At 39.7% G+C, this 22,343-nt stretch overlaps 1 protein-coding gene across 3 annotated transcripts in view; it reads left to right on the top strand.

The window, feature by feature from the left end:
• The window catches only part of TRPS1 (transcriptional repressor GATA binding 1), a 175,984-nt gene that overhangs the window by 98,738 nt on the left and 54,903 nt on the right, over window positions 1-22,343 (top strand). The gene's annotated exons all lie outside the window — the stretch shown is intronic.

Here is a 22,343-nt window from a genome sequence, read left to right as displayed (position 1 = left end):
CACTTCTGAATTGTAGCAATAGTTAGGGGCAGACAGAAGCCGCTCTTGCTTTCTCCTTTTGGTTGAAAACCGGTGGGAGAGCAGAGGTTGGAAGGGAGACAGGCCTCTGCCCTGCCAGTGTTGGCACCACGCTCCTGCTGGCAGCCAAAACCTGCTCTCGCCCCAATGAAGCTGTGCAGCCCCGTGGGAGGGTTTGAAAAATGCAGGTTAAGTAAAATATTGGTTAGAGGAATTTAAAATTTTTTGGTAACCATGGCAAAGTAATATAACTGCAGTGACATTGGGAAATTGTGCCAAATGAACAGAATTCACCCACTTTAATTTTCTGTGTGGACCAAACCCGTTATTATGATCTGTACTTCCCAAAGTTTTTAACCTGTTGTCCAACTATAACATAAATAAATTGTCATTTTTTTTGTGTGGTGAAAGTTGGGGTTTATGTTTTGTCCTTTTGCAAATCAGCTTCAGATGAAGTACTTAGTAGAACTGCAATATTACCTTTTTTTAAAAATGTAGATCATCAACTTTAGGATTTTTTTCTTTCTATTGTTATAGCGATATTTAACAAAAACAATCATATTATTTAAGACATTAAAATCACTTTTGGTTACATCAGAAAATAAACTTAGTTCTTCAACATATACATGTACATATATGCACAGGTAAGTTATAGACAACGAGATTGCATTTACTGAGATGTGTTCTGCTATTATATTTCCTCTATTAACTATTACCAGATCACATAAAAATAAAACTCACCATAGCAAGGCTTTAGCCCTGGCTACAGAACTGAAAGCCTATAAATGTTACTTAAGTTACGGAGTCTTTTGAGGTTGGGTTTGTAGGGCCCAAAGGAGGACTGTGGTGGTACCCTACGCTGTGCTCTCCTCTGTTCCTGTAAGTGATACAATGGGCCCCTCCAGATGCAAATACTGGGGAACAATCTGGAGCTCTGTGAATGAAATGTGCGTGGCAATAGCAGAAGCAAGATCAATAGTTATAAACAACAGAATATGGGGAGGGAGAGGAAAGATTCTTCTCTGCTCTGAGGGCCATCTCTGTGACTCTTGATGAACCCACCTTCAGTCCAAGCCCAGAGAAAACAGTGATTTCCAAAACAATAGGGCATACAAGAAAAGACATAGCGCTTCTGTTTCTTATGCCATTCAACAAGATTTAGAAGGAAATGCAGCCAGAATTAATGGTCATTACCTGATGAAAACCAGACATCCTTGGGAATAGGCTCATACAGTCCAGGATAAGGCTAAATGCAATTAAAAGGACTCCACTGAGGCCAAAATGGCAGAGGAGACAGAGGAAACAGATGGATCTTGAAGTATGGAAACATCATCATGAGGAAAGGCTTTTTTTTTTTTTTAAGTTAAAAAAAAAAGAGAGAAAGACAAATCTAGGTTAGATAGTTAAATATCTTTCCCTAGAAAGCATAAATAACTATAAAGAAGAGACAGTGACAATCACTTTATTGATTACTTGTAAAAAGGGAATTGATGTTATGTTCCATGTACTACTTCTTGAATTTGGCTTGTAGGTTACTTAAAGAATGGTTGAGCAATTTTAAAGAATGATTCACTATTTACAGTAGTTGTTTCATCTGCAATTCATTTGTAAGGGGAGAATTTAAAACTACCCCGCCTTAGATTTCACTAACAAAAGTATTTTAATGTTACTTCTTTGTACGCTAATCCCATAATCATTGTAAAAATCAAGCATCAGATTCTCCTTTACCAATTTTATTTACACGCTTGAAGGACCTTTTGCAATATATCTAACAATGCAACAGGACCTGTGTCTGCCTGAAAATCCAATTCAGGGGTTCCCTCTAAGTTCCTGTCGTTCATATTGCCACAGCATGTGGGTTCATAAACCGTTTCCACACAGGTTTATGTTAGAAGCAAGATGAGTTGCGTAGATTAGGACAGAGGGTTTACTTCAGTAAATATTAGTGAGTGGAATACAATTAACCTAAGATCTATGCTGAATTAAGGGGTGGTTTCACTTAAGCTTAATATAGGAGAAAATGCTATAAAATTATCATTATGAACTGTGCTGCTCAGATTGAAAATGAAGTGAAACTTTTTTTCTTGGTAAAAAGGTTGTTGGTACACATTTCTAAAGGCTGCACATGGGAAAAGAGGTTGTCAGAATTACTTTTGAAAAGCTTTATGAATTTGCTTCTGATAAGCAAATGGCAGAGTGACAATACAATTTAGTAACTTATCCAGTATATTAGGATTCATGGGCTACTCAGAAGTTTCGCCCTCAGGCAAGACCTGTAGTAGTTGCAGGGAAATGATTTATGCATTGTAATAAATGTTACTGCTCAATCTGTTTGCTTGTTCAATGGTTAAAGTCCCAAAAGAAAAGTCTATCTCAAATTAGGACTGGCATGCATTATCTGTCAGCTTTATATAGTACTGTAAAAGTCATTCAGCTGACAGAAATATTAGCAGAATGTTTTATAGATTTTTGTACTGGATGAATCCTTGCGTTGGTGAGGAGAAGCAACGGGGCTGTGGTGCTGTGCTACAGGATTAAAGTTGCGTGTAGATGAGTAGTTTCACTCAGTTGTTCACTGCAAATGAACATCTGGACTGCATATTGATTCCATGTGTGCAAATGAGATCAGCCCAAATAATGACCAGAATCAATCAGGCTTCAGCCTAGAAGTAACGTACACTGGTACTGATTTGTTAGACAACCAGAATTGGCAGCACCTTGCATAATTTGGCACCAATTGACAAAGATTAGACTGTTTTGGGGCCTGACCGGTTATTAATTTGAGCCCCCCCCCAAAATATTTTGCAAAGTAAAATCAGCTGCAGCTTATTTATCCCTGCCCCCTCCTTTTCATACCAGCCCTAATTGTTTTAGACAAACAAGTGAGCTTGCGGCCTGTTCACTTTACACAGGAAGACATGAATTCTTTGATCCATACAATATTCTCTAGTTCAACCTTGGAGCTATTTACTGAGGAGATTTATTTGCAGACAGACAGTAAAGCAGTTCTTTACAAATGGAAATGAGTTCAGCTTCTTTGATTTTTTGGCTCAAGTTTCTCCCCTCCTGCAGGAGTCATATCGCAAAACAATTAATAGGTACCTGCGCTGGGTTCTTGTTTATTGGAGAGTAGCACAAACAACAGAGTAGAAATAGCCCAGATGTTTTAGGGGTTTTTTGAGTAGTGTAACACCTCTGGATCAGAGCTGGGACTCAAACAATGCTTCCCTGCTTTTAGGTTCCAGACTAGACACATAATTTAGACAAGTCTTGCCACGGCTCACCGGCCTTTTGACCAAAGCTGCCCCCATTTTCAAATCACTCTGGATGAAAAAAAGACCCAAAAAAAAAAAAAAAAAAAAGGCAATAAAAGAGCATTACATTAAAATAAAATGAATTTCCTCTTGTGTTTCCTTGAATTCCTGATTCAGAGTAAAAAAACGGGTTGGATCAAACCTTATAAAAACAAATATCTTCTTAGATATTTGCAAAGTCCTACAGCATTTACTTTCACACAGGGGAACTGTCATTGAATGTACTGTCATTTTATGTAGGAAGTGTTTTCTTTGTACTTTGGCTTAAGAACAGGGAGACAGTCAGGCTAGTGAGACCTGAAAGTTTCTCTGTCTTGCTCTGTGTGAAATGAATATAAAGCGACCGAAGCCAGTGAAACTGCAGTGATGCTGAATTGCTGCACGGGAAAGGAGAACTTGGCATTCCCTCCCTGTTGATCCCCTAGCATATCGCATGGTGCTTCCTTTACCCATTATAAATTCAGGATTGACTTTATAGACCCTGGAAAGAACCAGGATTTTAAAATATGTGCTCCCAAGAATGATTTTTATATTTTGACATGAGTCACTTTTAATTGTTCAGTGCAATCCACTCCCAAAGGGGGTGCTCTCTTTAGGGATTGCTTCCATAAATTGTGACTTATAGCACCCTTTAGGAACACAAAGTAAATTGGACTAGAAAGTAAGACAACTGAAACTCCAGGTGGAAATTAAATAGGCAAAAAGTAATTACCTGGTCAGGTCAGGAGGGTTAACCCTCCCCTGACAAAAGCGTGAGGGAATCTTTAATGATCACAGGTGGTGGAAAATTTTCCTGACTCAAACCAGGAGTGAGACGTCCAGCAGACGAATGGCCCCTGATACCATGCTGGGGCTCTGGTTTAGTCCTGACCCGGGACGTCATCCATTTCTGCTGAATTGCCTGTGATTTCGGTTGTGTGAGATCAGAAAGCAGGCAGAGAAACTTAGCATATCTCTAATGCTGTATCCTGCTGGGTGTCTCAGCATCGTGCAGCGATCTTTCTATCCAGTTCTTGCCCCTTCCTGACCCTGCATCGCTTTTAAGTTCCAGTGAGATCAAACAGGGTGGCACAGGGTGATGGGGATGTTTGTTTTGCTTCTGTGAATGGGCATCGCTTGTGATTCATGTGGTTGACGGGCCCATGCTGTAGGAATAACTGTTTGGTATGGAGAGGGTGGTAGGTGTCGATGATCTGACTTGCCTTGCTAATCTCTAGCGTCTCTGATTCACCCGTTCTGGGAAAAATGATAACATTATCAGAGATCTTTGGATATAAAACATATTTTATCGTAACTAAAAAGCAGGTTATGCCAGCTGTACTTAGTGCATTCCTATAGTGCCTTTCCTAAAATAAATCTCTGCTGTGCATGCATAAAGATATGTGAATCTGCCTGAAAATGCTTTCTTATGTGTTGCCCAAACTAAAATCTAAGTGTAAAGCCATGGCATTTGTGATCCTACTGGAGAAATTGATGTACAGAAGAAATGCTGCTTATATCTGCCATTTTTCCTTCAACTACTGTTATCTGGTTTGAGAGTATTATTAATGACATGCAACTGGCATAAATTTCAATTAGTGGGGGAGTACAACATCTCTGTGAATGCCTGTGCTGTGTGGCTAACATAAACCTGCCCAGAAAAGGACAAACCAAGGCACCGTCTTGTACCATCCGTATCAGAAGAATAAAATAAACCCTTAAAAACTCCTGCTACCCTCAAGTAATGTAAGAAGCAGGATTTCCATGCTATGATGGTATTTGACAATGAATCACTACACCCTCTTTTCCTCTGTCATCTCAGTATTCAGTTCATTATGCTTTGTGACAAAGAATAAAAGACAGGCTTTATTCTTTGTAATGTTTATGTCGCTAATGTGTTGTTTGTAATGAGCAATTTGTTTCTTTGAAGGGGTGTATTTCAATATATGGACATGCCTTGCTGTGGTTGGTATTTTCTTTGGCTTGTTTGTTTTTTGTAATGAAAATGTCTTTTCATGTGGGATTTTCTTGCCTTTATCTCTTTTTTTATTTACTGAACGCCTCACTAATGCTGGCAAATGGCAATATATAAATGACATTTAAAAAAACCAACCCAATGCTAACAAGAATTAAAAGAGGTATCCCATTTTAGAACATTTAGAAGTGTTTTTATAGTTGTTATTTCACCATCTTAAGGATAAAAAAATTGATTCCTGGGTGTCTGAATCTGGAAGATACTGCTGTGATCAATTAGACTAGTTTGATGGATACAGGTTTTCCATATAGTAAATCCTGAATCAAACCGCTACAATCTGATTGCACTGGAACATATCTTTTTAAAGATAGCTGGTTCAGATATCAAAGGCAGGAGATTATATGAATCCCCAATGGTTTAGGTGTATAGATGTGAACCTGGATTCGGTTACAGGGGACTTTAAGTGAGCTTCAGAACAGGCTCAGTTGCACAATCAGAGCCATTAATGCTACGATGATGCTTCTCTGTGGCAGGGGGGATATTTGTTTCCATCATATTCCCCAGGGGTTCTCCGAGATCGTGGCTGCTATGACATTGTAAACTCTTTATAGCTGCTTCCTGCGGTAAAGTTCACCAGAAACAGTGTGACAGCAATACCATCATCAGCGATATCACTGCGCAGTGCGTCCCATTGCAGCTCCTCCCAGGGAGCGTTTGCTGTCCAACTCTGGGTTCATGTGTGCAGTTCAAAACAGTAGGAATTGCTTCATCCTCTGAGATTCTTGAATGCTCTCCCTTGGTTGTCATCTTCTCTCTTGCCTGTGCCAGATAACCGTTTGTGTAGTTGTTTTCTTCAAAAGCACCCATAAAGAAATTTTTGTTTGGCTCTGCTTTTCTTTCCTTAAAACAATCTTTCAGCAAGTAAAGATCTGAAGAAATGAGATTGACTTAATTGATACATGATGGGAAATGGTATGCATATATATTTGTATTGAGAAAGAGAAAAGAGAAAAAACAGAAAGCTGCAGTAGTGTTTCTAAATGCAGAGTATCCAAAAACTCTGGGGTGTGGAGAGGAAGGGGGAGCAGTGATTTTTTGCAAAGTAACTTTCTAAGGAATTTCCCTTCTGGAGTCTGACACTGCTTGGATGCAAGTCCTTGGAAAAGTCACTTAGCCTTCTATTTAAATTTTCTGTTCAGAAAATGGCATGAAAAATACCTCCTTCTTCAGTTGCATGGAGAAACCGTGTGTCTGGAAAGTTCTTTGTTGCTGTTCAAGGGGACAGGAACGAACTGAATTTTTAACTCCACTTTTTGATCAGTTTTTGTAACAACAATTTAATGCCTCTTTTGCAAAATGTTACTGCGATGAGAACGTGTGTGGGAGCTCTTCACTTCCAAAACAAGTCCTGACACGAAGGCTCCTGCCAGCCACTTCTGACGAGATGGTGGGTGGTTATTTTACAGTATTAGTAGTAGCACCACGGTGACTGCTGTGCAAGGGATGTCTGTCCATCTGAAGGTTATCCACAGGGGACAATAATGGCATCTCTCTTAGCAGCCTTCTACCAGATATCTGTTGTCTCCTTCTTAGAGCTCAGCTTAAACGTTTGTTGTTGTTTTTTTTTCCTCTCCATGTGTGTGACCAGAGCTGCTACTGGATACAAGTAAAACTTATGATACTACGGAGATTTTAAAAAATGCCTCGAGTATGGTGATCAGATGCTAATGGCTGCAATCAGGAGGGAGGATCATCTCCCAGCTAGGGTGTGAGCTGGGCCCTGGGAGACATTTCATTCCTGGCACCATTCTCGCCAGGATTTTCCAAATGAGCTGATGTTGGAAGCCATCATTAGCTGCAGTGGCAGCCCCGGCTCCCAACTGCCTGCATGTGCAGGAGGAAGCACTCAATAGTTCAGACATATTTGTTCACCAGTTCCTGTGGTTTGCATGTCCCACATGGAAAAGCCTTGGGCTCTGGTGCAGCGATTAGGGATGTCACTAGGAGGTGTGGCTGAGAGTTTTTTTGGGGAAAGAAGATACTTTGTCCTTTTACTTTTTATGTTAGAAGTTTAACTGGTTGCTCTTCGTACTAAATGGTTACCTCTTATGCTGTATCTTAGAAACTGAAATTTAATTTAAGAAGAGGGAGAGTTGTTGTGGTGCTCTAGGGGGAGGCTGATGCTTCTGCAGTGCACAGGCAGGGCAGACAGTGCATGGGCTTTCAGGCAAGAAGGTCGGTACAGAGCAGCTCAGAACAGTCAAACCTCAGAGGTTCCTGCTCTCCTACAGAGCTGAATATTTCTGATACAATTTCTGAGCTTTAAGTTCACCAATCCTGGGTCCTGTGATGTTTAGCTACCTCTGAACACAGCTTTTAGGAGGGCAGTTTGCTACTGAAGTCCCTAAAATCTGCTTTAACTTACTCCCCATGTTTTTAGCAGCTAAGTCCATTTCTCAATGCAGCTGTAGAGCTGCCCCACAACTCTATCCTCTATACTGGAAAAAATAGCATAGCCCTTCCCTTCTTCTCTGCACCCCCTGGGAAGCACCACGGGTAAGAGTGCATTGCAACTCTCTGTCTTTCAATATTCCAGTGAAGGCAGCATTTCCCTACCTTCCACCATAAAATAGCTAACCATATAAGTTGACCATTTATTTTGGTCTGTTACGGCCTGCTTAGAGAACTGGAAAACTGGGCACTGGCCCATAGGGAAGTCAGCAGCAAAGCGGGCAGCTGAACCCTGAGCTCTCTGCTGAATGCTCTGTGCAAATCCCTTCATCCTCTCTTGCACCTTTTCCTCTATATACTTGAAGATTTTCAGATGCTCTGCAGCCATGGGCACGTCAGCAGCTTTGCTTTATATCCTGCTCAAACTAGGTGGTGTGCCAGCTTTTGTAGGCAGGTCTATTGTGATAGTTGCTCACAGTTGGTACTGTGAAGTATGCCTCCTTTTCCTTTCCAGATGCTCTATGATACCAAATAAGGGGAAAACATGTGTTTCCTAATGCTGAGATAAGTCAGAGGTATAAGTTACAGCTTTACCATATTGAGAAAGGAATGCAAAGTGCACCCTTCTCTATCAGCACAGAAAATGTTTACAGAATTGAGCCATAAGACATGACAATACTCACTGAAGCAGGCTACATCACTGTGCAGAGAAGGATTAAGGGCTTCTTTCTTTCCTTTTTAATTTGCCTTTTGCATTAAAAGCTATTTTTGTTAGTTAGATTTCTCATTAGATACAATTCTGTATTTTGTTCTTGGCTAAAGTCCCTCACAATTGAATTTGAAATAAAGAAAACAATTGTATCAGCTCATTTTAGTTAACTTCTCCTTTTTCATAGCATTTTCTAATTTCTGTGAACAGCTGAATTTACTTTAGTTAATAATAAACTATCCAAAAAAGGAGGACACTGGAAAATAAAACTAAAGTTAAGTAGTAATCTGTTCATCAACTCGCTGTTAGTTTCATTTTTTCCCTTTTCAGCATTCATTTTTTCTTGCTCTGGTTTAGTGCAGCATCGTGTCTTAATAGAGTAAACCCACCCAGTTTAGTTACCATGCTATCATAAAGCAGGAAATGAGCTTAAAGAAAGGCATTATCAGCCAAATCAACTACATGCTATGTTGCTAAGTTTCTAGTTTTCAGATAGCAATTAAATAAATAAAAACAGAAACAGTGACTGGCACTCAGAAACCCAAATCACCGTGAAATCTGAAGCATTTCCTTCTGCCAGGACATGGTGGATGTCAGGAGACTCTGTTAGCCTGCTTTTTATCTTTACAGAAAAAAAAAAAGCAAGCTCAGAAAGCAGGAGAAAGTTTGGAGATTTAACATCAGCCCACAGTGCCATGTGTTTTCTACAGAAGCAAGGGAGCCATGCCAGGGCTCTCAGAAATGCCTTTCTGGATGAATGCCCGTCACCCATGCAGCTTGTAGGTACCTTCAATGGTGGCCAATGCTGTGTTCCCAGACCTGGGGGTAGCCTTACACATTCGTGGACAGTTCACGATGTGAACAATGGATGTGTGGAGGGCAGGAGTAACTTTCTTACCCTGCTTTACAGCTGTCCTGGTTACAGAGCACAAACAGAGAAGAGATCAGACGCTCCTTGCCAGGCTGGAGCTGCAGGCTGCTTGGGGTGAATGTCCCCTGGCTGTCACACGTAATGGAGAAAGCACCTTACCATTTCCTTCTGCTTTCTTCCAACCCATAGTTTATATCCATAATCCCCACATTAGCACAAGGAGAGCGTAAATTATACCCCTGTGTGCTGCAGGGGCTCTCGTTCCCTTGGAGGCGGTGTTCCAAGGAGGACACCATCTTTGGAAAGCTGCAGCGTTGCTCTTGGCGTTGGCCCAGCTGGGGCGATGAGCTCTGGGCTCTTGCTGGGGCTCTCTGGAAAGCCACTGCCGGGGACTGCGGTGACCACCATCAGCACATCGCCTCTCTGAGCAAGGCCACTGCTTTCCCACCTCCAGCAGGACCTTCAGCAGCAGATTTTGCCATTGGCCTGTCCTTTGGTCTGTCCATCTGCTGAAAGGTTTGGTTTGGAGAATCAGGAGAGGAAGATGGGGAATCCTGAGCAATCAGAGACGTAACACTGCGTACGGTTGCAGATGTGCTGATGGGTGCTGCAAAGAAAGCATTTTCTTTTTGAACTGTCAGCACTGTCTGTGGCTTGACACAATTTTTTATATTAATTTTAAACTTTTTACTCATTATTAAAATATTTAAATTGGCTGATGTGAAATCCTGTAGGAATAGTAGGAGTTTATTTCAGGGCAGCGGTGCTTAAAAGAGCCCCATAAGCATAACCATGTACGGAGGCGGCAGGGTATCAGTCCAGAGGAAAACTCACTGTCAGTTCAAATGTAATCCATATGTTAAAACTATAGAAAGTGTTTGTTAGTCTGATGGTTTGGCTAATATTGAGGAATGTTCCCTCATGGGAGACCTAACTTTCAAGCTCACGTAATGATAAGTGCTTTACCGAAGTAATCTTCGGGGGTGACGTGGGGCTTGGAGTACTGGTTTTGAAATTAAGTGACATTTCACCAGGCAATGGCATTAGTTAATTTGGGGGGCAGTGGGGAATGGCAATGACTCCTTCTCACACACGCACACAAACATGCACACATTAAATATGAACTGTTCTGACATTGGTCTAGGGAATACGGACTCGTATATGCTGCACGGCTGGGCGTGCCACATGATTGCACCTCAGGAAAACAGGGGCTGACAAGCTGTAAATGCAATGCTGTATTTCCTAGGAAAGCAGATAGGGTGGCAACTTGGCCATTCCTTGCATTTTCTGCAGGAATATTATTTTGTGAATAGCACTGAAGTGCAAGAATTGCAGTTGGATGAAAAAATGGGTGGTTAGAAAACAAATGGCTGAAAAAAACAATCTTTTTTTTTTTTTTTTTTCTTCTGCTTTTTCTGAAAAAAAATTGCTTCAAATCTGTGTTCAATTTTGCTTGGTTCTAGGTCAGCCATAAACGAGGTGCAAATTTGCAAAAGGAGCAGCAAATGATTGCTGTTGAGACCAAGCGTAGGAGGAGGTGGTTGTACAAGTGGCAAGCAGGTTTTGGGCACGTGAATGCCTGTTTGGGGTACAGTTTCTTTCTCTGAAAATCAGAGTAGAGTTAGACAGTCTGGGATCAGAGCCAAATTTTCAAAATAGCTCAGGGGCAACTAGGTAAGGTGCTGAATTTAGGTTTATGTTCTGTTCTCAGGCATGAGGTGGGCATATTTTGGAGACACTGGAGGGAGCTGAGCTCCATTGCAATCCAAGATCTTCATCCACAAAATTGTCAGTGATCAGTGAGAGACTGTTCCGGTAAAAGTGAGGGTAAATATGCAGAGATAAGTCTTTTTATTCCTGAAACAAAGAAGTGTTACACTGCATGAGACTGTCCAGTCTCACAAAACAATGATTACTGCATTCAGGATGCAGTACTTGGGGGGTTTTGTCCATCCTGTCTAGTTATAAATGTTCTCCAAGGATGGAAGACTTTAGTACATTGTATCTTGGACATGGAAATAACTTCAAACACAGATCAGGCAACACACAAAGTTTTTGATGGGAGATGGTGATTGCCCTTAAATCTCAGTAGTGATAAAGCTTGGCCTTCATGGTTTGCGATAACAGAGAAAGAAATTATTCAGGCAACTTCAGCCAAACTTTTTTTTTTTTTTTTGTATGTCATGTATCCTACATACTTGCTTCTGCTGCAAATTCCAGTGATAGAAAAACATGCTAATATTTACCAATCAACTTGATTACAATTGACACAGTACGTTTATACAATACTTACTTTAAGTGACTTTCAGTTTAAAAAGAAGGAAAACCTTAAACAGGTCAGCAGCAGTCTGTCTTTACCTCTTCAACAAATTGTGTGAGAAACTGCTGGAAGATTGATGATGATGATGATTAATATTTATTTATTTATATTACTATAGTTCCCTCTAAGCACATGTTCCTCTTTTTGCTATGAGTTACATGTTAGAAAAAAGCATTTGCACTCCCAAATGTTTACAGTCTATGCAATATTTTCTCAGAAAACTGCCAGTCTCAGTAAATGCTGTCAGATACAATGTTTGCTACAAGTTCTTGCTGCTTCAAACTTTTTGCCTTAAAACCAAGGAAAGCAGAGTCAAGACACCCTACTGGTATGTTAGTGCTAATATTGTACCTTCTTTCTTAGCTTCCATTTCAAACTACATTTATAACAGCATGACTGTAATGGAGTCTTAAACAAATACAGAGTACAACCAAAGGAAAAGCTTCTCTAAGCACATCATGGCAAATTTCTTACAAAAGTGGTGTCATATTTTTAGTACCGAGCTGAGAGGAACTTTGGATGAGTTGTATGTATGCACATACTTAACAGTCTAAAGTTTATTAGGAGGCATATAATATGCTATGTCTTTCACTTATTTATTTATGTTGACATTTAACAGTGTTGCTCTTCTACACACACACAAAAAATCAAAAATATTTTAACTTTCAGAGGACAGGTATTAACTTTGCGTACTTTTACATATTGTTCTTATTACAACTGTAAAAGTGACATTCAACATCATTTTAAGTTTACAAGTATTGTGTCACTGTGATATTAAGGGGACCATTCAGAAGTATCAGGTACAATACCAGTGTTAGAAGAAAAATGAAATTATTTTTATCATGTCTGCATTTTCCTTCAAAATATGGGGAGGCTAGTGCTTGTTTTGTGATGTTGCCATTCTTGCTATTCCTGTTCTTTCTTGAAGCATGAATCATATTTATGTCATGGCATGGATATTTCAGAAAGACACCCAAAGTAAAAGGAAGTTGTGGATCTATTATTGCAAACAAAAAAAAATTTTATAAGAAAGAAAATTAATATATGCCTTTCTGAGGAACAGTAATTCATTGAATCAATTCATGGTAATGTTGTGTGTCATTTTAAAATCCTTAATATTTGAACTGTAGTAGTGTCCAAATTATGCTAGGTGCTTCTCTAACATGGCTCCTCCAAACAATGTGCTGAATTTTTATCTATGTTTTGCTTTAAAAATGTGCAAAGGACAAGTATATTTGCACATTTAAATGGTATCTAAGCTTATTCATGCAATTCATCTGAGTAAAGATAAAGTTTGTTAACTTAAAGATTATTTTATAACATTTCCCTGAGATCTGTGTTTACTTGATTTTAAAATAAATTTTTTGTCAAAGTGAACTGAAGGAAGAATGAGTCTGGAGATAGAAGGATTGGCAAGTTATTTTCCAAACCAACTGGCTTGGAAAGGACAAGAGCTGAAGAGGTGGCTGATACTACCTTTTCCCTCCTCACCGGTGAATCACTTGCCCACATTCTTCTGGAGCATCCTTCTCCACCCAGTACAAATTTTCCTGTACTTAATCTATGTTTCAATGTTGCTTTTTCTACATCACTGTCACTCTGCCCACAAATTTCTCTGGTACATTGTGCAACTCCCTGTTATGCCGTCAACAGGAAACAGATCCATCAGATGATTGAGGTTAAAATCACACGTGGGTGACCCAGTTCATTATGCATCACCACTCAAGTTTGTCTGTTCTGGGTTATTTCTTGAGAGTTGAGTTTAAAAAAATATCTCCTTATTCTTCCTCTAAGTGGTTAAAAACATTTCATGAGAAAGAGAAGTCAGTATTCACCATTGTAGCAGTCTGAGGTTGATAACACACCATTACTGAAACTGCATATTAGTATTCAAATGTCTGAAAATATACCCAGGTCATACCAATTTATCTGCTACTAATAAAGTGTCACTGCACAACTTGTCCTCTCCACTCTTCATCATGGTTCCATAGGCCATGTTAAATGATGATTTATCACCCATACTTTGGCCAACTAGTTCAAATTACCATCTAGATGGTGCCTACGAGTATCTCCACTTTCTGCTTATCAGGGTCAAAATGCAAGTTCCCAGCGTATAAGTTTCTGAGTCGAGTCACTGCTATGCCATGCAGAAACCTGATGATTTCCCTGAGTCTCCACTTTCCCTTCCTGCTCTGCAATGTGTTTTGTCTCCTCTCCCTGTCCTGGCCATACCTAGGCTTGTGACTTGGAACAACTCTTAACATATTATATGATGGTTTTTTGGAGAGTGTAGAGCAGAAAGTGTCATGATTTTGATTAGGTGCCACCTGTCAGGAAAAGAAAGGCAAGATAATCCTGACCGCAGGCCTATATGACAAAATGCGTGAGCACATTTTGACTGATAAACATAAGACTGTTTATAGGCAACTTTTGTGAAACAACATCTCGAACCATTTTGGCTTTTGGCAGTCCTGGTTTGCTAATGAGGTACCAATGGAAACAAAGGCTATATCTGTTCCTGTCAACAGGAACTCATAATAAATAGAGACATATAAAGATGTGGAATGGGAACTGTGTGGGATTTTAGAGGTGGGGGTGGGTCTTGTTTTGTTTGGTTTTTTTGTTTTGTTTTGTTTTTTGTTTTGTTTTTGTTTTTTGTTTTTAATGAAGAGCTTATGTATAATTTGCTTATTCTCTGGTTTAGGTTATATTGAAATCAGTGGAAAGATTCCCTTATAGAAAAGCAGGAGCTGGATGTGGTCTTCCAGGATGGGACTAATTTGAACTGTTCTGTGCTCTGTTTCTCCTAGTGAACTCCTGTCTTCTAGGCAGGTGTAAAACTAAGTACTGAGTTCTCATAGAAAAGAAGGCCAGGTTGGATGGGGCTTTGAGTAACCTGCTCTGGTGGGAGGTGTCCCTGCCCAAGGCAGGGGGTTGGAATTAGATGATCATTAAGGTCCCTTCCAACCTAAACCATGCTATGATTCTGTGATTCTAAGGTGAAGCACTGAAACCTCTGATTTAGCTTACCTTTATCTGAGCCTGACATGGGTAAATAATAGTCACTAAACTACTGAATAGGGTAGCAAAAGTGCATGAAATCTTTTAAGTGATGTAAAATATCAATCATTAGAGTGTGCTTATTTTTTTTCCCTAAAGAATGATTCATTTTCTGTTATTAGATATTGATGCTGCAAAACAGATGTACCTTTGCTGACAAAAATATTGATTTATATACATATGTCAATTATACGCACATGCGTATATGTTTACCATTTTGTCACAGAGGTGTTTTTGTAAAGACATAGCAATTTCTCAACTGCAGTGTCCTAAAAGTACTCCTGCTTCTTTGCTCCAGCTCTGTCTTTTGTTTAAGAAAGCAATCATTGATATTCAAAACACATCGCAATGTTGTGTCAGGCTGAAAGTCTCCCTGGTTCCTCCCTGCCCCGCTGGCTGTGTCCAGAGTCGGGTGCTTCTGTGGAGGGTGGAGGGACCTGGCAGCAGGCAGGTGTGGGGAAACCCCACGGAGGCTGTGTGGGGGTATCGACCTGGACACTCAGATAGCAGGTTTCCATGGTTAAGTTGGATCTTGTAGCGAGTGCGTATAATGCATTGCTGTGCTTTAACAGAACTTCCATCACACCAACCCCTGTGTGAAGTGGGTCTTTAATATAATGTATTTTGGTGTCAAGTGTTTTGAGCTTTTTCATATTCCTCAGAAAAAGGCTGCTAGGAGAACAATGGCTGTGTCTATCCCAGTACGGAAAACGGTCCTAAGGATAATTCCATGCCACTGAGGCCAGCTGCCGTAGTTTAGTAGTATTAAACTGCCTCAGCTTCCAAAACAAGGTGGCTGCATCCATACTGCCTTTTTGAGGGTGGTCCTTGGTCCATGCTAGCTCCTGAGAATTATTTTTGCTAGACAGAATAGGTATTATCCCAGTGATTTTTTTCCCACAGCTGAATAATATAGATAACCAAGCTCCAGTGTCTGGAAACATTTCCTGGCTCTGTCTAGAAGAGAGTTAGCCAGTGGATTTATCGTTCCCGTAGAATTTAGACACAAGTTTCGCATAAGTTGATGGGATTTACAAATACATTGCTCCACTGGCGTTAACACATGGTCACACAGAGATTTCATTTATTTCAGTTTGTTGTGTAGTATCCAAATACACACAACCAAGCATGAAAACATCAAATAAAATAGCTGCTAAGAAAACCGGCCATTTTTGAGTCAATGGTGATCTTGTGATTAATCAAGGACCGTTTCTGGTCAGGTTGAGGAGAAAGTCAGTGTATTCATAGGTAGAAATGAGCAGTTATGGTGGCAAATTGGGATAAGAGAGCGGAAAAAATGTGTACTTTTTATGGAGTAATTATGTACACAAAAGCACATTTTCCATTCCTGTTTCCCCCATTCTATGCTTTAATTTTTTTTGACATTGGATCCAGTATGGTATCGTATGAGTTTCGTCACAGAAGTAAATAACAGCTTGTTTCCTTGGGAGCGATTGAAAAACAGAGTAAAAACAGCACTTACTGTTTTTGAAAGTTGTCAGATTGTCATGGCAGTGAAGTGTTGCATCATGTTGTCATGACAACTCAAATTATAAAAACTGATTTAAAGTGAAATAAAAGCACTCTTCAGTGATGAAAATCATTTAACTTTAAAGGTTTCAGCTTTTATTTTCTCTTATTCTGCCTCTCTCCTGTTTTTTAAGAAATGGGCAATATTCAGCACTCTCGTCAAGTAAAGACTTGCAATACACAGTGACTCAGGGAGCTTTTATTTCTTTCTCACTGAGACAGAGAGGATGCAGGAACTGAAATGTGGAAGCAAGCACATTACCAGACAAAACTATCACCATCCAGAACTGGGGGAACATCAGAATAGGATAAAAAGGTGGTTTTTTTTTCCCTTTATGCCTATTTGCACAATTTTCTTTCAAGCAACTTGTTCAAATATATATCAAGATAAACAGATAGCACACTCTGGATTTGTTAGGGATAAACAGCAGTGAGACTGCAGCATGTTCAACCTGTTAGAGATTCTGGTGGAATTTCAAGAGCCCTCAGCAATGACCTGTTTGTGTTTCTCCATCAAAATCAAGGAGCATTTACTTACTGTGCCAATGGCTAGAGAGCAGAAGTAGGTTGGTGCTGACCACTGTTGAAATCCCATTCTCTCTTCAGAGTGCGCTCAGAATGAGTCAGGCTGTTTTAACAGTGGATGGGATTGAACCTCAGTACCAGGATAAAATAAACAAACAAACAAAAAGGTAAATTGTGCAGTTCATCAGTTTGTGTAAAACCGCTGTCACCAAACACAAAATGCTGACATGTAAACTGCAGAACAGCAGCAAAACCACTTGTTCTGAGCAAGGTCAAGCAAAATTTGATTTATCACTGTGCATTGAGCTTGTATACATTGTAACACGGCTTTATACAATCATGTTCTTGCATTTATGGAGAGAAGGGTGTTTGTATGTATCTGTACTCTGCAGAATGTATGTATTCTGCTCCTCCTGCCCTTACCCAGCAACTTCTCAGCATTTCAGTCTGTTTCAGCCAGATTTTACAGATGTGCAGAGATAAAGTTCCTGGGAGTTTCAGGGAAACAGGCTGCCATGTGAGCTTTCTGCCCCAGGGTGTGCAGCAGGAGGTCCTGAGATGACTTCAAAGAGAACTTGTGCAGGAAGCAGCTCTTATAAATGCCCCAAGTGCAAGAGGAGCTCACTGTCAACCATTAGAAACATATCTATAAGTGACCAATTTTCACTCGTTCTCATAAACCATCTAATTTACCTGGGGAATGGCACGCCCGTTAGAAATGGATTACATGACACAAAATCTTGAGATAGAGACAAAAGCAATTCCCTGTAAAGGAGGTGACCACAGATGTGGAGGTCTTTCCCTATTAGCAATGCTCTGAATGTTACTTAAACTGTATCCCTTGTATTTTTGTACTGTGAGAACTGCCATTTTTCAGAGGCCTTTGACTTGGGTAGTTCCATAATTGTTCTTAATCGAACATTTGAAAAGTGTTGTTGCTGCTATTGTTTGCTTTTTACATTTAGTTGCCTTTCTTTTCACATTTCAGTACTAAAGCAGTTTTTAATACAATAAAAATAAGATCATAATGGAGAGATACATTTCTAGTTCTGTTCATTTAAAAGAAAACAGCTTTTATTTTAAAAATAGACACAGAGTTTGTATGTGTTACAGCTTAAAATTACAGAAGAGTAGTCATCTTAGGAACAAGAGAAAATCTATGAAATGTCACCCTGATTAATGAAAGTTTCAGAAGTTAACAGAAAGGGCTAGAAATGTAACGTTTTGGTAGCCCAAAGGAGAGATGCCTCCACAATCCTACCAGATAGTTGAAGACATTCAGTTGCACTGCACTGAACGACATATTAATCACTGCTGTCTTTCTCAGTCTTCCCCAGAATCTGCAGTCAGCCTTTTAATTCTGTTTGATGCCTGTGCAGTGGCCTGAAATGACCAGGTCTCCTTGGTTTTACCACTCTAGGGGAAAAAGAAAGAAAAGTGTAAACGTACCTGAGAATCGAGATATTTTTGGTTATACATGGACTATACCGGTGATGCAGATGTGGTGGTTTGGATGTAGGGAGCAAAGATGATTTTGAAGCTGGGAGAGGGAGAGTTATCTCCTGTAACACCCATCTCCATTGGCAGCATTCGGATTTACTAGGGATGGGAGTCTAATTCTCTTCTTAATCCAACAGTAGTGCTGCGTCTCTGAGTGTGTTTTAATTACATGTACAAGATGACAACTTGTATGTCCCAAGAGGGTTGGAGCTCACCTTGCCTTTGTGCCTGCACACAACAAAGGACCAGACCTTAATACACTCAGGTTTTCAGAAGTGCAGTCCTACCCTTAGTAAATTCAAGCTAAGCCACGCTGTGAAGTGTTCCTGACATGACTGATGCAGAATCGGTGATTCATTGCTAGTTTTTCAGCACTCCTTTCTCACCCGCTGCCCATTTGCTGTTTACTCATGTGTTTAAGCCAGGCAGGAGAATGTATGTCTAAACTCATATCACACAGATGAGTATGCTGTAAGTGTATATTTATTAATATCTGTTTTCTTACATCCGTCTAGGCTGTGTATTACTGATGCACATACTAATTAACTCAGTGCTTTTGTTAACAGATGCTTTAATTTAGGCCAAATGAAAGGGAGAAATGTGGAAATCATTTCAAGTCTGATTTTTCACATGAACTAGCTGCTAACTAATACTGTATGTAACTTTTTTGATCTAATTGCATTGTGTTCAGTCTATCTAGTGCTGTCACTCCAAATCACTAGTTAAGAGCCATGCAAGTTGCAGCACGTTTCAGGCATTAGTAGTGGCCAGGTAGTATTATACTATTTTTAATGAATGTCTGTTTTCTATTCTTTGCTATGCTTTCTTTGGAAAGAGGCCCATGTAACAAAGTATTAAGAAAACACACTGCTGCCCTGGAATGTGTATATTAGCTGCAGATTATTTCCTATTAGCAGATTAGCTGCGAGGCTATTGGCTCTGAAAGGTCTTTGAGAGTATTTTGTTTTGTAACTGATTCAAGCCATGGGAGAGAATTGCCACCCTGATTGGGAAGAAGAATTAGCTACTGTTGCCATGGCCACTGGAGCTCATACTCGCATTGTTAACTCCAGTGCCCTCCTATGAGATGCCACAGCATGAGCTCCTTGGCTTTGTTAATGAAATGATAGAATATGGGGGTTTTTGGGCAGGCGAGGAGTAGGCTGGGAAAAATCTCCTGTGAGAGATATCTGAAATGTTGGGTTTTTTCTCAAGTTTGGTGTTTAATTTTGGACGTGTTGCTGCTTTATGCTACCCCAGTGACGTTATGCTGTGAAATCACTCCCTTTTAACAAAAAGGATCTTTGCCTTTTGGTAGGGAAGGAGCTAATCCCGCTCCCCTCCGCAGCGAAGCGCTGGCCTGCGGGAACCTGCGTCAGTGCAGGGAGGAGGGGTGGGTGAAGGCAGCTGCACAGGGACCCCAGTCTGTCCTGCATTTTGGATCATTTTCGTGTGTAGGGTTATAAAAAACAACGAGCCCTGGAGAAACTGGAGAAACTACCAGTATTTGTTAGGACTATTGTAAACTACACTAGCTCTACTGCTGTCTAGCTGCAGGCAAGGAGAAATACAGGAGAGGCTTACTTTCCCATATCTTCGTCAGAAATTAATTCCTTGCTTGAGCTTTAAGAGTTGGCACTTGAAACCCATCTCCTAGAAATAATAGTTTGAATGCAGACAAAAAAAAAAAAAAAAAAGAAAAAAAGTGTCAATAACTGACAGTTAATAAGAGCATTAAAAATGTATGAAAATAATCTCATGTATTTGAGAAATAAAGTAATATATTTGATTACTCATTGATAGACAGGGCTCACATATATTTCATATATCTAACTCCGTTTAACTTGCAAGGAAGTTTTGAACAGTGAAAAACGTAGTATTAAAACTTATATCAGTGTGAACAGTTAACAGAAAATAATTATATTGATGCCTGCATTTGAAACATATGTAAGTGATTTCAAGCAAAACGTTTATTTTTTTTAAATCTATTCTTCCGCCATCTCTCATCTTCAGTGTTAGCAGTATCAATCACCTTCTTTAAATCACCCCGCTATCCTGAACTCTTTTTTTAAGCCACTTTATGAGATTGCGTAACGTGGAGATGAGCCAAGGAAATGTATTTCCACTGGCATGGTAAAATGTTGGCATTGGGCATTTTTCAACTCAGCAGCAGGGTGTGGATGATAGGCCAACTACATGTATATAATGTGTGTCATGCTGAATGGTGGCATGGAGCAGCCTACATCATGGGTGGTAATGAGGCTGTCTCACTGCGGCTCACTGATTTTCATAATGGATATTTTTAAATGATTGCAGGCTTATCCTGGGAAAATCATGGTAGTGATTATTATAGAGACTCTGAGAAGCATGCACGTTGTTCTTCACAGTTTCTCAGCAGGCTCTAGTTCTACAGTCAAGATATTTGCAGGAAAGAGCACAGTATTTCCTGGTGCTGTAGAGTCTTTTGGAGTCTTTCAAGCAGACATCAAGGCTATTCCTGCTGCAAAGCCTCATCCTGTCTGGCATTTTTCCTCTTCTCTTATACCCTTGCTTAGATGTGTTCTCCTCTTCTCCTTCTAGGTGTACTGCTTGCAGGTTCTGCAGAGGCAAAGGAGGAGCATTTTTAAGGTGGATGAATATGCACAAAAGTGCAAAGGGCATCAGGGGAAAGTAGTTTTGCTCAGCTTGGATAAGCATCTCATGTAAACCAATGGAGGAAGTGATAAAATAAACATCAGGAGAGACTTGGTTTAGATTGGCACCTGGGCAAGGTGACAGGCAACGAATTGAAGGTTGACAATAGAACAGCTTCAGAATTGCAGTGCAGTCTTGGCCTCTGTATTTTCTTACTCAGCTTTACTCACTAGATTTCTGCCCACTTGGCACCTGTTACTGCTAAGTAATCATCTGTCACATCAAAAGAAATGGTTAATAAATCTGGGTATAATAATAAGCTACTCTAAAACATATACTGGTTGTGTAGCAGGGCAAAAGCTCAACAGTTTACACTACTGATCCTTTTACTGTTAAAAAAAAAAGATAATCCTACCACATAATACAAAGTAGGAAAAAAAGGGGTTTAAGGTACAAAAAAAATGTTTATATGTATATAGATTTATTTACTTCTTAATTTGTCTGTCAAGTTTATTGGAGGATTTTTGCTTGGATCTCATCTTTATCCTTCAAAACTTCTGAAAGACTTACAATTGGTTTTGGGAATGCATTTTGACCCAAGAGTCACTTCTAGATCACTTTCTATTATAACTGAAATCTTGATCAATGCAGAATAAATTCTTTGTCATGAAAACAGGAATAATACTGGTCAGAATGGTGTGGAAGTGACAGCTGTCACTTAAGGCCAAGGAAAAGAATCGGATCTTTACTTTGATCTCAAGATACTGGCTAACAGTGCTTTTCAGATTACATATGGTGACTTTCACTGGGTAGACAACCAATCTAGAAAACAAAGTAATAGAAATGTCAATGTCCTATTTAATCAGTCTAATTTCAATGAATCTATTTCCAATTAATGCAATTTTGCCTAATTTTTAAAGCACTTTAAAAAAAAAAGAGAAAAGAACCGCCTCATCGGGCATTCCACTGGGAAAAATGGTGTATAATCCAATAGTCATCCTTTGAAATACCAAAGTTTAATTTTGCTTAATGCCTGAGGGAGATGAGAGTCTTGTCTGCAGAAAATTCATGAATTCAGACAATATAAGGTCTTTGCAATGAATGCTTCATAATCTCTGCTTTTATTTATGCATTTATTTTAAAAGGAATGCTTTACACAATGCAATCTAAAGTGTAGGTTTTCTCCCTGTGGCTAGTCTGACTGAAATAATAACATATCTTCCTATCTGTCTTGTCATCTTAATGGTGTATTTAACACAAAGACTACTTGTTATTGTGAAAATGACAGTCCATGTTGCAGGAGAGCTAGGTCTCCTCTTTGTCTCTCTGATTCTGGAACCAAAGTGCCAAAAGTGGAATGGGATGTTCCAGGAGTGATGCTTTTGTCCTCATTTCTTGGACTTCCAAGGTACAGTTGGGACACCTAATGGGAGTAGTGATATCCGAAGGGTGTTTTT

Source organism: Numenius arquata, chromosome 3 (assembly GCF_964106895.1).
Source record: "Numenius arquata chromosome 3, bNumArq3.hap1.1, whole genome shotgun sequence".
NCBI lineage: Eukaryota > Metazoa > Chordata > Aves > Charadriiformes > Scolopacidae > Numenius > Numenius arquata.
Note: the sequence above shows the minus strand (reverse complement) of the source record. Positions and strands in the feature narration are given on the sequence as shown.